Here is a 12,091-nt window from a genome sequence, read left to right as displayed (position 1 = left end):
AGTGTGCATGTACATGTATGCATATGGGTGTACAGTATATGCATGCATGCTTTTGATTATGCCTTAACATAACACAACACAGCACATGCGTGTAGGCTTTCTATTTGGTCTTTGTCTTTTTCTTCAAAAACAGCATGTTTATTTATAGAGTCCTAACCAGTCAGTGGCAGGAGGAATGGGGGAGGCTCCATCTCCAATCCGGGACCTCTATAATGTCAGTTTACTGTTATCAAACACACAGGCATGTGGCCTCATGAATCTGGTAAGCTGACGAGTGTTCAGTCTCTCTCTGCTAGAGCAACAAGGAGAGCATCAATCTCCGCTTCTGTAAGAATCCTGGATTTAGGATTTTCAACTGTAACTACTCCAACTTCTACTTCTGAAGGTTTGAAATCAATGAACAGAGCACCAGACAGGCATGGAAATGCAGTTTCCACTGTCCAAATGTCCAATCAAATTTCTTCTTCACTTCTTTTTTTCAAGGAAGCTGACTTTGTCTAACTCCCGGCGCCGTGGCTTTAAAGCCACAGTAGTAGCCTGCGGGATCACAATCGTACACCTGAGAGCCTTGTTCTTCATGATACCAATTAAAATCATCCAGCAGCCAAGTGGCCTCATTTCAGCATTCTGTGTGTAGACTTGAGAAGTATCAGCAATTCTTTTACATGGCATATCCACAGGAATATCATAACCATATTTGTATTCCCAATTACCTGCCTCATAGTGTGCCCTCTGTACCTGAGATCTGCTGTCAGCTGTCACTCCTGTCACCACACAGCCAATGCTTTCAGTCATCTTGAACAAATGAGTCACCGTGCTGGAATCCAGTAATTTGACAGGTGCTTTCTTCTGTGTGACGATAACTGCACGGCCCTTTCCTCTGACAGCGACAGATGTAAGTCCACCCTGGTTAATAGCCTTAAAAGCTATTCTTAAAAGCATGGTGGAGTTGGCCCTTGGGAGAGAGAATAGTAATGTGAAGGTCGAAACTGGTGTGGGAACCACAGGACATAGCGTTCCCACTAGTTCAAACACACTGTGTACCCTGTAGCATCCACACTAGGCGTACAAGCCCTACTTGGTGTTAAACAGGGATTTCTGTCTGCCTCCATGGTAGCATTCTCACTGGCCTGTGAACTTCAGTGATTGCCCCACCACTGTCTCCATTTCTCTGTAGAAATACTGGGGTTGTAGACCTATGGTACCTTGTCCAGTTTTACACGGATCCTGGAGATGCAAACTCGAGCTCTCAAATGTGTCCAGCAAACATTCTACCTACTGAGACACTACCAATCCCTGTTGAGTGGCCCTCCAAGGAGCTGTAGATTTCTGAAGGTGCTTGAACTCACTTATCCTCTCTAATAACTAAGTCATGTATGGAGAGAAAAAAATTTTTTAACAAGTGGCTTCTCTATGGACTCTGAAATGGACGCTTGATGCCAGTTATGTGTGTTTGCAAAATTGTTTCTATTATAGTTTGGGTATGGATAATCATGATTTTGCTTCTATTTGCTTCGTCTGGTGACGAAGAGCTTGAGATTTGAGATACGGTTTGGATTTGAAGCTTGTTTTTTTTTTTTAATCACTTAACAGCCAGATGAGACCGGACAGTTTTTTAATACTTTAGTCTCTTCATCTATGAAGCGAGTAGGGATGGATGACGAAGCAGGGATGAGGAGAGGAGGGACAAATGAATGAATGGTAATTAGTAAGGAAAAAGGAAGTGCTTGAATAAATCCTGTGGAGTCTGAGCAAAATTACATGTACCAGGTAAAATAATAGTTTCATGTATATAGTAGATTGATAGATGTGTTTGAATATTCATGTACAGTATATAGTAATATGTAAGTAAATTTGTCACTCTTAGCCCTGGGAGGGCCTAGAGATAATCAAATCCTTGGACTGATGAGTACAGGTAGAGTTCATAGTTTCTTTTCTGAATTCTGCTCTCCAATAAATACTCTCAAATTTTTTGTAGAGAAATGGGTAATTCGGGGTTGAGGCACAAGGAGTTTAAGGGAACCTGGACACATCTCACACCAAGGAAGTAAGAAGTCCCCAAAAAGTAGTCAGTGGAGGTTGAAGAGACACAGGATGCAGCTTAAAGGATCTCTCACCAGCCAAGCAAGAATAACCCAGCAGCAGCAGCAGCAGCAGCAGCAGCAGCAACAACAACAACAACAACAACAACAACAACAACAACAACACCTGACATAAACCGGGTGACCCGAAGTGAGCTAGGCATAAACCTTTGTGTTTATCCCCATCTCTCTGGCTGTCCATGGAACTGGTAAGATCATGTATCGGAGAAAAGACAGTTGGGGATAATGCCTGCAAAATTGGATGTCACATTCTGGAGAGAGGAACTAGATCCTATCTCTTACAGTTACAAAAATAAACTCAGAATTGTTAGAAGACAGTGTGAAGCCAGAAACTATAAAACTGATAAAAAAGAAAAGCTGTGGGAGTACTTGAGGAAATTGTAACTGGCGAGGGCGTATTTTTTTGGGGGGGGCGGGGATGAGAAGTGACAGAAAAAATAAAATAAGAAATAGATAAACAGGATTTTATCCAACTACTCAACAAAGGAAACAATCAACAGAGTGAGAAAGGCAGTTACAAAACAGAAGAAAGTACTTGACATATATACATATAGAGGACAAATATTAATATACCAGCTACACAAGGAAAAGAAAAAAATACAAGTACCCAACTGACTGGAGAAATAATCCTAAATGCAACTTTTCCTAAATGCAAGTCAAAACCACAATGAGCTAGCACTGCGTTTCTGCAAGGGTGATATTAGCCAAGTGCCCGTGAGGATGTGTTACAGAAGGGGACCCTTAAACATGGTTGGTTGCAATGTAGACTAGCCCAACTATTATTAAACCCAGTGTGGAAATTTCAAAACTTCAAAGATAGTGCCGTGTGATCTGGTAATCCCACTTCTAGACTTAGATCCAGAGGAATTAAATGGGTATGTATGTTAACGAGGCCTTGACAGGCTTATGTTCACTGTTGTACCGTTACAACAAGCGGGAGAACCTATAGGAAACACCTATATTCATTCAGGGAGTAGGGCTAGAGGATGAAGAAAACATGGTAGGTGCAATATAAGAAATAATATGTATCTTTTCAGACAAATTCCTACTGTTTGTGACATTAGATTTTATGCAGTTGGAGATTGCTGCGTTAAGTGAAAAAAGCTAATACAAGTACCATGTGGCTTTGCTCACATGTGGATGTAAAGCAGTTGATCTTATAGAAAGTTATGGGTGGAGTGGTAGTTGCCATAGTGACTGGAGCCTGGGGATGGAGTGGGGGAACAGGAGAGGTTGATGAGTGTCAAGTACCAAGTTATAGGTCAGAGGGGTGTCAGATGCGCTGTTACCCTATAGCATCAAAAATGATTAAAGTGATGGACTGCTTACATACATTTCCGGTTTTGTGCTGATAATTCCAAAGCACTACAGAGGATAGTAAATGTGCTTAATATAAAACATAGGTTTATCTTGACTTTGGCTCTGTGGTATCTACATATTTAGATGCAGGGAAATGCCACGTGATACTTCATAAGTATATGAGTGTTGTACCAGGAAATGTTCATGAACCCCAAAAGATACCAAGGAGCCTATCCTGACACAATCCTAGTAGGATCTCTTTATTCAAGCTCAAGCTTGGGCCATATCACTGCCTCTGATGCAGGAGAATGGGAGGGGGCTCTGAGCCCAGTTTCAGGCAAGCATTTACAGAGGCAAGAAGGGGGTTTCTAGCTGAGTATCTGATTGGGGGGCCATTATGGCCTTTAAGATAAGTGGTTAGTGCTGGGAGCCAAACCATGAACTTAACTTCTGCTTTGCTCCCGATTGGTGGTTGTTAGGAAGCGAAGTGTTAGGGACAGGCTTATAACCTGGTGGTGCAGATTTGTTGGGGAATAACCTGGAAACTGGTGCAAGATGTAGGTTTTGTTGGGGGTAGCCTGGGAGCTGGTGCTAGATGCAGGTCTTTTTGAGGGGTAGCCTGGAAACTGGTGCCAGTTACTGGCCTGTTAGTTAACTTGAGTTCAACCTGAGCTCAGGGTCTCCAAGATGGAGTCTGAACCCAAGAGCTCTGGTCTCTCAAGAGCAATTATGCAATATTTGCCTTTCTGAATCTAACTTATTGTATCTAACAATATCTTCTCCTTCCAATAATTTTCAGGCAAATGTTGTGGTCTCTAAAAAATAGCCGAATAACATTCCATTACATACATGAACTACCACATTTTCTTTACCTTTCTGGATGGCTAGACTGAACCCATTTTGTAGCCGTTGTCAATTCTGCAGCAGTAACCACAGTGTATCTCTGTGGTATGACTAACAGCTCTTTGGGCATATACCCCGGAGTGAGAGCCATACTTAGAGCAATTCTGCTTTCGATTTTTTGAGAAGCCTTTGTCCTAATTTCCATAGGCACTGTGAGACAGGAAAGAGAAAAGGGAAAATGAAGAGGAAATTGGAAGCACGATGAACAAAATTGGCCATAATGGTCTACGTTATGACCTTATTCTTTTATATATGGTCAACTATGGCCTCTCTCCTTTGCCAACTATAATCTGTAACTTTCTATGTATCTCTCAAGAGGCACCATTTCTAGAGGAAGGTGGGTTGTGCCATTTCTGTAGCCCATGGTTTTTCTTTATAAGATCGTAATCCTTCCCAGTGCACCTTAGGAACCACCACTCCTATGCTCTTCTTTACCCCCAAGGCAAAGAAAATTCCCTTAAAACCCTTCTTGATAATGTAATTTTAAGGCCATTGACACTGTACCCATGGCTGTGGCTGAGACACGTAAGTTTAGTTCAGTCTTGAGACACCCATACCCATGGCTTTGTGTGTGGTGTTCTTTTCTCCCCAGGTCCCTTCTTTCTGATAATCCTTGTGCTTAAATCTAGTTAAAAATCTCTTCCTAATAAATTACAGATCAGCTTCGTATTGGCTCATCCTAAACTTCTTTTCTGTGGTGAAGTTGGCGATCCTGGCTTTGCCTGAATGGAGAGACAAGAACTCTCAAGGATGCTCAGGGGACAGTGTGGACATGAGCCTTGAGCTTGGGCTCTGTAGTCACTGACAGCTACAGGAGTATCCCACCAGCATTGAATAAGCGTTTTTCTCTTCCCATATCCTCACCAGTATTTGTTGTCATTTGCTTTCTGAGTGGTGTTTTCATAATTTATATATTAACTAAATATACATTAATCAGTCTCTTTTGCTTTATAATAGTCAGTTCTGATTAGAGACGATATGTATACAAACTTAAGGAAGTGACTTTTAGTAGTTTTCCCTGTACCTAGCCCATTGTATAAGTATATTATCGCAAACAATTTTCGTAGAAAGACAGAAAAAAATGGATTTTTCACTTGGATAAAGCCAATCGGCCCATTCAGAGAGTTTCACATTCCATTGCCTGGTGACTTGAGGGTGAGACAAGTGTGACAAACAGCACTACAAGGTCCCTCTTCTAGGGCAAAATTATTGTTGTGAATACTCCAATTCACTCCAGAAAACTCCTCCCAGAAAAAGAGCTTGTATTCTAGATTCTGCAAGACTTGCTAACTGATCAGAACTTCCTGACTGGAGAGTTGGAATGTTGTGGATACAGAGTCAAATTATTTCAGGTGATCTTTCAAGCAATGAACTGAAGCTTGCCCACTTCTGTGTCTGGTGGAAGAGCCTTTCCACTCTCAGGCCAAACCTTTGGGATGTATTTGGTGAACACTGGCTTTCTCCACCTCTAAGGCTAAAACTGTAGCCAGATAATTCCTATGATATCTAAGATGTTTGTGTCTTTCCATACTATCTGAATTGGTTGAATTTAAAAGGAAAACTTCAAGTTTCAGTGCCAGCAATTTGCCAAATAATCTCGCCCACCTGGCTGTGGTGAATGAAGGTCCTTTTATTCCAATTTTAATAGGTGACATTAACTTTCACAGCACACAGCATATGGTAAATGTGTCTATACCTGTAGGCACGTGTGTTTACAGGATGAATACAAGTTAAAGAGGCTATAGCAGACGTCAAGAGAACTTAGAAATGAGCTGAGTCTCTTTTTCATACAATATGGAATATCCTGGAGTAGGGCAAAGGCTCATCTTAATACTCTACTTTGCCATAAGTCAGCTAGTAATGCTCCCACCAGTGAATTTAAAGAAAGACTTCATTTGTGACCCATTTTTCTCCTGTGCCTGCTGAGGACCTTGGAACTGCATTCTCTCAAAGATAATCCAAAAGTGAAGACAAATCCCTGTAACAGCTCAGTTCCAAGCATGCTACTTGGGGCAGTTTGAGTCTATCTTCCCAGGCTATGGTCACTCCTATTTGAATTGGAATGAACTGCCAGCTCCACGGCGGGGTAGGAACTGTGTTCATTGCTGAAGTTGTCTATGTTGAGGATATTGGCATCCGTGTTTGTATTTTCATGACTTCTTCTTGATTGTGTATTCCCTTACAAGATTTGCTATCAAGGACCTTATGTTTGGGTTAAATGTGTTTTTTCCAGTAATAGAATTATTTCAATTATATTTTCCTATTAGTGTTTTAAATATGAGATTTACTTAGCTTATAACGGGCCAGGGAGATGGCAAAGGTCCTTGCTGGGGAAGCCTGGTCACCTGAGTTCTATTCTTGGAACCTACAAAATGCTAGGTGTGGGGGACACGCATCTGTAATCCCAGCACTCCTGCCAGGAGATAGGAGGGAGATGGGAGGGAGATGGGAGGGAGATGGGAGGGAGATGGGAGAGCCACTGTAAGCTCATGGCCCAGCCAGACTGGGTTAGTCAGAGTGGCAAAACCAAGAGAGACCCTGCCTCAGCAAGGTTCAAGGAGAGAACTGACTTCAGAAAATCGACCTCTGAGGTCCATACATGACACTCACACAGAGACATTAATAATAACATAATAACAATAAAAAATTTTTACCAATAGCTCTAATTTGGGTTCCTAACAATGTTTGGTTTTGGATGATGCACTTTTATGAACAAGTCAAAGGGACCCGGAAGACCACCAGGAAGCCAATTCTGATGCAAATGCACAAAGGTCTTTATTGTGAGCTCAAGAGCAAGAACTCTCACAGACACTGTGGAAGCAGGTCAGAAGTAAGAGCTTCAAGTGTAGGGGTGCAGGGTATTTAGTGTAGTCATAGCAAGCTTGGAGAATGTCCATATGGATCAGAAAGTTAATATCTTAAAAACTGCATTTCTGGTGTATTCTGCAGGAACCAAACATTGAGGCAAACCCACCTGACAAACAGGATGACTAGGTTACCTATTTTCTGCACATAGGCTTAGGTTACCTATGTGTCCCTTGACCCTGCTGTTGTAGCCTGACTGACTGTTGTGGGGGTGGGGGTTTTGCTATAGGATATTTGCTTAAGTGGACTTTGTGGTTTTCTTCCTGGAATTGGAGTTTAGCCCCTGGAGCTTCTTCTAAAAAAGGGAGTTGGCTGTGCTTTACAGTACTTGACATAGGTATTGTGGCATTTGCGTGGTCACTAGTTGATAAAAAGAATCACTGTGCATCTTTCTCCAGTAGCAGTTCTGCCTTTTCACTGATCCATTGCTGAGTCCAAAGAAGAGGAGGAGGAGGAGGAGGAAGAGGAGAGCGGGGGAGGAGGGGAGGGAGGAGTAGAAGAAGAAAGGATGGAAAGAAAAAAATAAATCTACAAGGGTTAATAACAGCTCAGCCCTGGTTAGTTTTTGACAACTTCATACAAACTAGAGTTACCTGGGAAGAGGGAAGGAACCTCAAGAGAGAAAATGCTTCTACCAGGTTGGCTTTTGGGCAAGCCTGTGAGCATTTTCTTTATTACAGTTTGGTGTGGGACCTCCCAGCTCATTATGTGAGGTGCCACCTTGGGCAAGTGGTCCTTAGTTGTATAAGAAAGCATATTAATAGGAAGAAATATGGAGACAAAGTTTGGAGCAGAGACTGAAGAAATGGCCATTCAGAGCCTGATCCACCTGAGGATTTTAGCCCATACACATATAGCCACCAAACCCAGCACTATTGCTGATGCCAAGAAGTGCATGCTGACAAGAGCCTGATAGAGCTGTCTCCTGAGAGGCTCTGCCACAGCATGACAAATACAGAGACAGATGCTTGCAGCCAACCATTGAACTAAGAATGGGTTCCCCATTAGAGGAGTTAGAGAAAGGATTGAAGGAGCTGAAGGGGTTTGTAACCCCATAAGAACAACAATACCAACCAGCCAGAACTCCCAGGGACTAAACTACCATCCAAAGAGTACACATGAACAGACCTATGGCTTCAGCTGCATATGTAGCAGAGGATGGCCTTGTTGGGCACCAATCAGAGGAGAAGCCTTTGATCCTGCCATGACTGGACTCCTCCCCCTCCCCCTGCATAGGGGAAAGTCAGGGCTAGGAGACTGGAAGGAGTGGTTGGGGTCGGGGAACACCCTCATAGAAGAAGGAGGGGGATGGGATAGTGGGTTTATGGATGGGAAATCAGGAAAGGGGATGACATTTGAAATGTAAATAAAAATGCAATAAATATAAAAAGAAAGAAAGCAGGCTGAGCAAGCCACAAGGAAAAGGAACAAGTCTGTAAGCGCTACTCCTCCATGGCCTCTCCTTCAGTTCCTGTCACAATTATTTTAGTGGTGGAGTGTGACCTGGGAGCTATAACCTGAAATAAATCCCTTCCTCCCCAGGTTGCTTTTGGTCTTGTTTCATTATAATAGAAACTCTGACAAAGCCACGTCTGCAATTCAAAAGACAAAAGAACCACTCAGCTGTATTTTAGAATACAGCAACAGGGGTTGGGGATTTAGCTCAGTGGTAGAATGCTTGCCTAGTGAGCACAAGGCCCTGGGTTCGGTCCCCAGCTCCGAAAAAAAGAAAAGAAAAAAAAAAGAATACAGCAACAATAACAATAATAAATATGATGATGGTGGTGGTGATGGTGGTTGTGATGATGATGATGATGATGATGATGATGATGATAATGATGATGATTTGATGGTTATGTAAGTTCCTTCGTAGCCAGCAGTAGGTTCATCATGGGGCTGCCTTTAGGGCTTTGCACACAATGCTGTTGGCATTTCCATCTGCTGTACTAACTTTGAAAGACAACTTCTTTGATGGGAAGTCTTCTGACTCACTGGCAGGCTCTCGAGCTACAGGTGCCTCTTGATTACCCATCACTTCATCTCTCTATCACCACATATTGTGAGGACATTGCAGTACAAGGGAGAGCCTGAGAAAAATGGGACACACGAAATTGGAATTTGCTTTTTGTAGGCACCTACTCCATCACACCGTGGATTCCATCAGGGCAGAATCTCTGAGTGCTTATTACACAGAAATAGTGGGCAGAGTTGACGAGAGTTGATAAGATATTATAGATGCCCTAACATTGAGCCTCAGGATTTTTATTTTTTATTTTTGCTGAAGTCTTAAACATGGCTTCAGTTTTGGCCTCTTCGAGCTTCAGACTCAAAGAAGACTGGATTACTTGATGGTTGCCACGTTTCTGCTCTCATTGGCCTTGCAAACGGTAAAGGAGGGCAGGAGCGGAGTGTGCAGCGTCAAACTCAAGTGAGTAGACAGCGAGCATAATATTGTGAGCACAGGGAGCCGCTGCAATCAGTTGTGAGTCTGATGATTCACTCGGAGTCACACACAAATAAAAAGCTACGTTCGTTAACGTAAAAATAGGTTTAATCACAAGAGTCTAATTCTGCAATAATTGATGGTGATTATGAAATTGGTGCATTTTATGTTCAGAATAATTATTAGTTATGTATTTTTATTATGACTGTCAAGATAAAGCACATTAAAAGGATAAGTTTATGAGAAATACCCCCTTGAGCTGGCAGTGCAGGATTTATCGAAACTTAAAACTAGACAGTAAGCAAGAGACTAATTTATATCGCGATTGTAAATTTAAGCTGCATGGTCTATTAATATATTAAGTAGTATACACATGATACATAAGAATAGCTTTATACTTTTTAAAAAATTATTGAGAATTTCCTATATATATGCATGTATGTCATATGTATGTATGTGCATACACACAATGTATTATAATCATATCACCCCATTTACTTTCCAATATAAGTCTCCTTAGACCCATACAATGGGTCTCAGGCCCAATTTCATGTCCTTTCTATATTTTAATTATATCCTACTGAGTCTAATTGGTACTGCCTGTGTGTGGTGCCAGCCACTGGAGCATGGACAATCTACTAGTGCCACACCCCAAAGATAAAATCACTCCATCATCCATTTGCCACCATCTGCCAAGAGTTTCTCAGCTGGAGCTGGGGCTTTGTGAGCTCTTCCTCCATTCATGACCATCTAGTACCTCATTAATTTCAAGTGATAAGTCTTAATGCAAGTGTGTGGAGAAATCACCACTGAGCTGAGAAATTGTATGCCTTCAATTAAGGATCTTGGGCTTTTATTCTGAAAGAAGTGACATGTCTTCGAATGGTTTAGACAGAGGGGAGACATGGACAGATACTGTATTGATAACGTTGGCATCAGTGTGAAAAAAAAGGTTCGGTGAGCCTACAATACAATTCTAGGGTACTGGTCTGGGTTGTGCTGGGATATAGGTTAAAACGTTATAGGGATGATAATCTAGAGAAATGCTCAGAATATATATATATATCACGAAAAGGAATTCTCAAAAAGTAAATATATATAATATATTCATATAAAACATATATATTTATATATAAATATAAAATATTTTATACAAAATTCTTAGAATTCATATTATTTTTTACATATCATATATGCACATATATTATATAGCTATAAATTATATAAATTTATGTATTTATAAATTATATAAAAATAAATATACAATGTTATATGTAATATGTTACATATAATGTATTTTATACACATTATGTTATATAGTATATATAATTTATGTTATATATTTATAATATGTCATAAATATATTTTCATATAACATGTTTTATACAATGTATATTTATATGTCATATTAAATATATAAAAGACATCTATATTTTATATTTATCATTGAAATATATTATATTTATATATTATATAATAAATATATGATAAATATATTTATATACATTATACATATTTTTATATGTACTTATTTACTTCCTGAACATTTCTTTATATATATAATATGTATATAGGGTTTATTTACTTTAGGTCAACCAAAGGAAATGCTGACCCCTAGTTGACAAAATATTTAGCAACTTATTAATTAAAAGTTGATTTAAAGATGAAAATGTGCTTTTAGCCATATGGAATTTTGAGCTTGAGTCTTATATACAAAACAGTCAATTGATTTGGGTAGTAGTAAATTTTTTGGCTGTAACTTAGAGAATATTCAGAATTCAAGCACAGAAGTAGATGTTAGTATGGCATATTATATCTAGAAATGCAGTAGCGGCACTCATATCATGGAAATAACCAATAACTGTGCTGGATAGTTTTTTGTTTTTGTTTTAATTCGACACAAACTGGAGTTATCTGAAAGAAAAGAATCTCAACTGAGAAAAGAAAGTTTCCGTAAGATACAGTTATAGAGCATTTTCTTAATGAGCAATTGATGGGGGAGGGCCCAGCCCACTCTGGGTGGTGCCATTTCTTGGCTGTTGATCCTGGGTTCTACTTGAAAGCAAGCTGAGCAAGTCATGGGAGCAGAGAGGGCAAGCCAGTAAGCAGCACCCCACCATAGTTTCTGCATCAGTTCCTGCCTCCGGGTGCCTGCCCTGTTTGAGTTCCTGTCCTGACTATGGGAGTGTAAGTAAGCCAAATAGGCCTTTCCTCCTCAAGTTGCTTTTTGTCATGGTGTTCATCACAGCAATAGAAACCCTGAGTAAGTTGACTTGAGCAAAGTCAAGTGTCTAAGTGGACACAAGGCCTGTCTAACAGGAGAGAAATCATGCCTGCATTAGAAACCTGGATGCCTACTCAGGGATAATGAAGTTATGGGTCTTAGATAAGAACCTACTATGCTTCCATTTCACTAGACTCCAACATATCCTAACTGTACTTTAAAACATATCTCCATAACCACAGACAAGTGTAGATC

The 12,091-nt window shown here is 40.5% G+C and overlaps 1 pseudogene; it reads right to left on the bottom strand.

Annotated features, from left to right (window-relative positions):
- Positions 1-278: 278 nt before the first annotated feature.
- LOC116887594 lies at positions 279-1,012 on the bottom strand (annotated as a pseudogene).
- Between the last annotated feature and the right edge of the window lie 11,079 nt (positions 1,013-12,091).

The sequence above is a fragment of the Rattus rattus genome, chromosome 18 (genome assembly GCF_011064425.1).
Source record: "Rattus rattus isolate New Zealand chromosome 18, Rrattus_CSIRO_v1, whole genome shotgun sequence".
NCBI lineage: Eukaryota > Metazoa > Chordata > Mammalia > Rodentia > Muridae > Rattus > Rattus rattus.
This window is presented reverse-complemented; position numbering and strand designations above follow the sequence as displayed.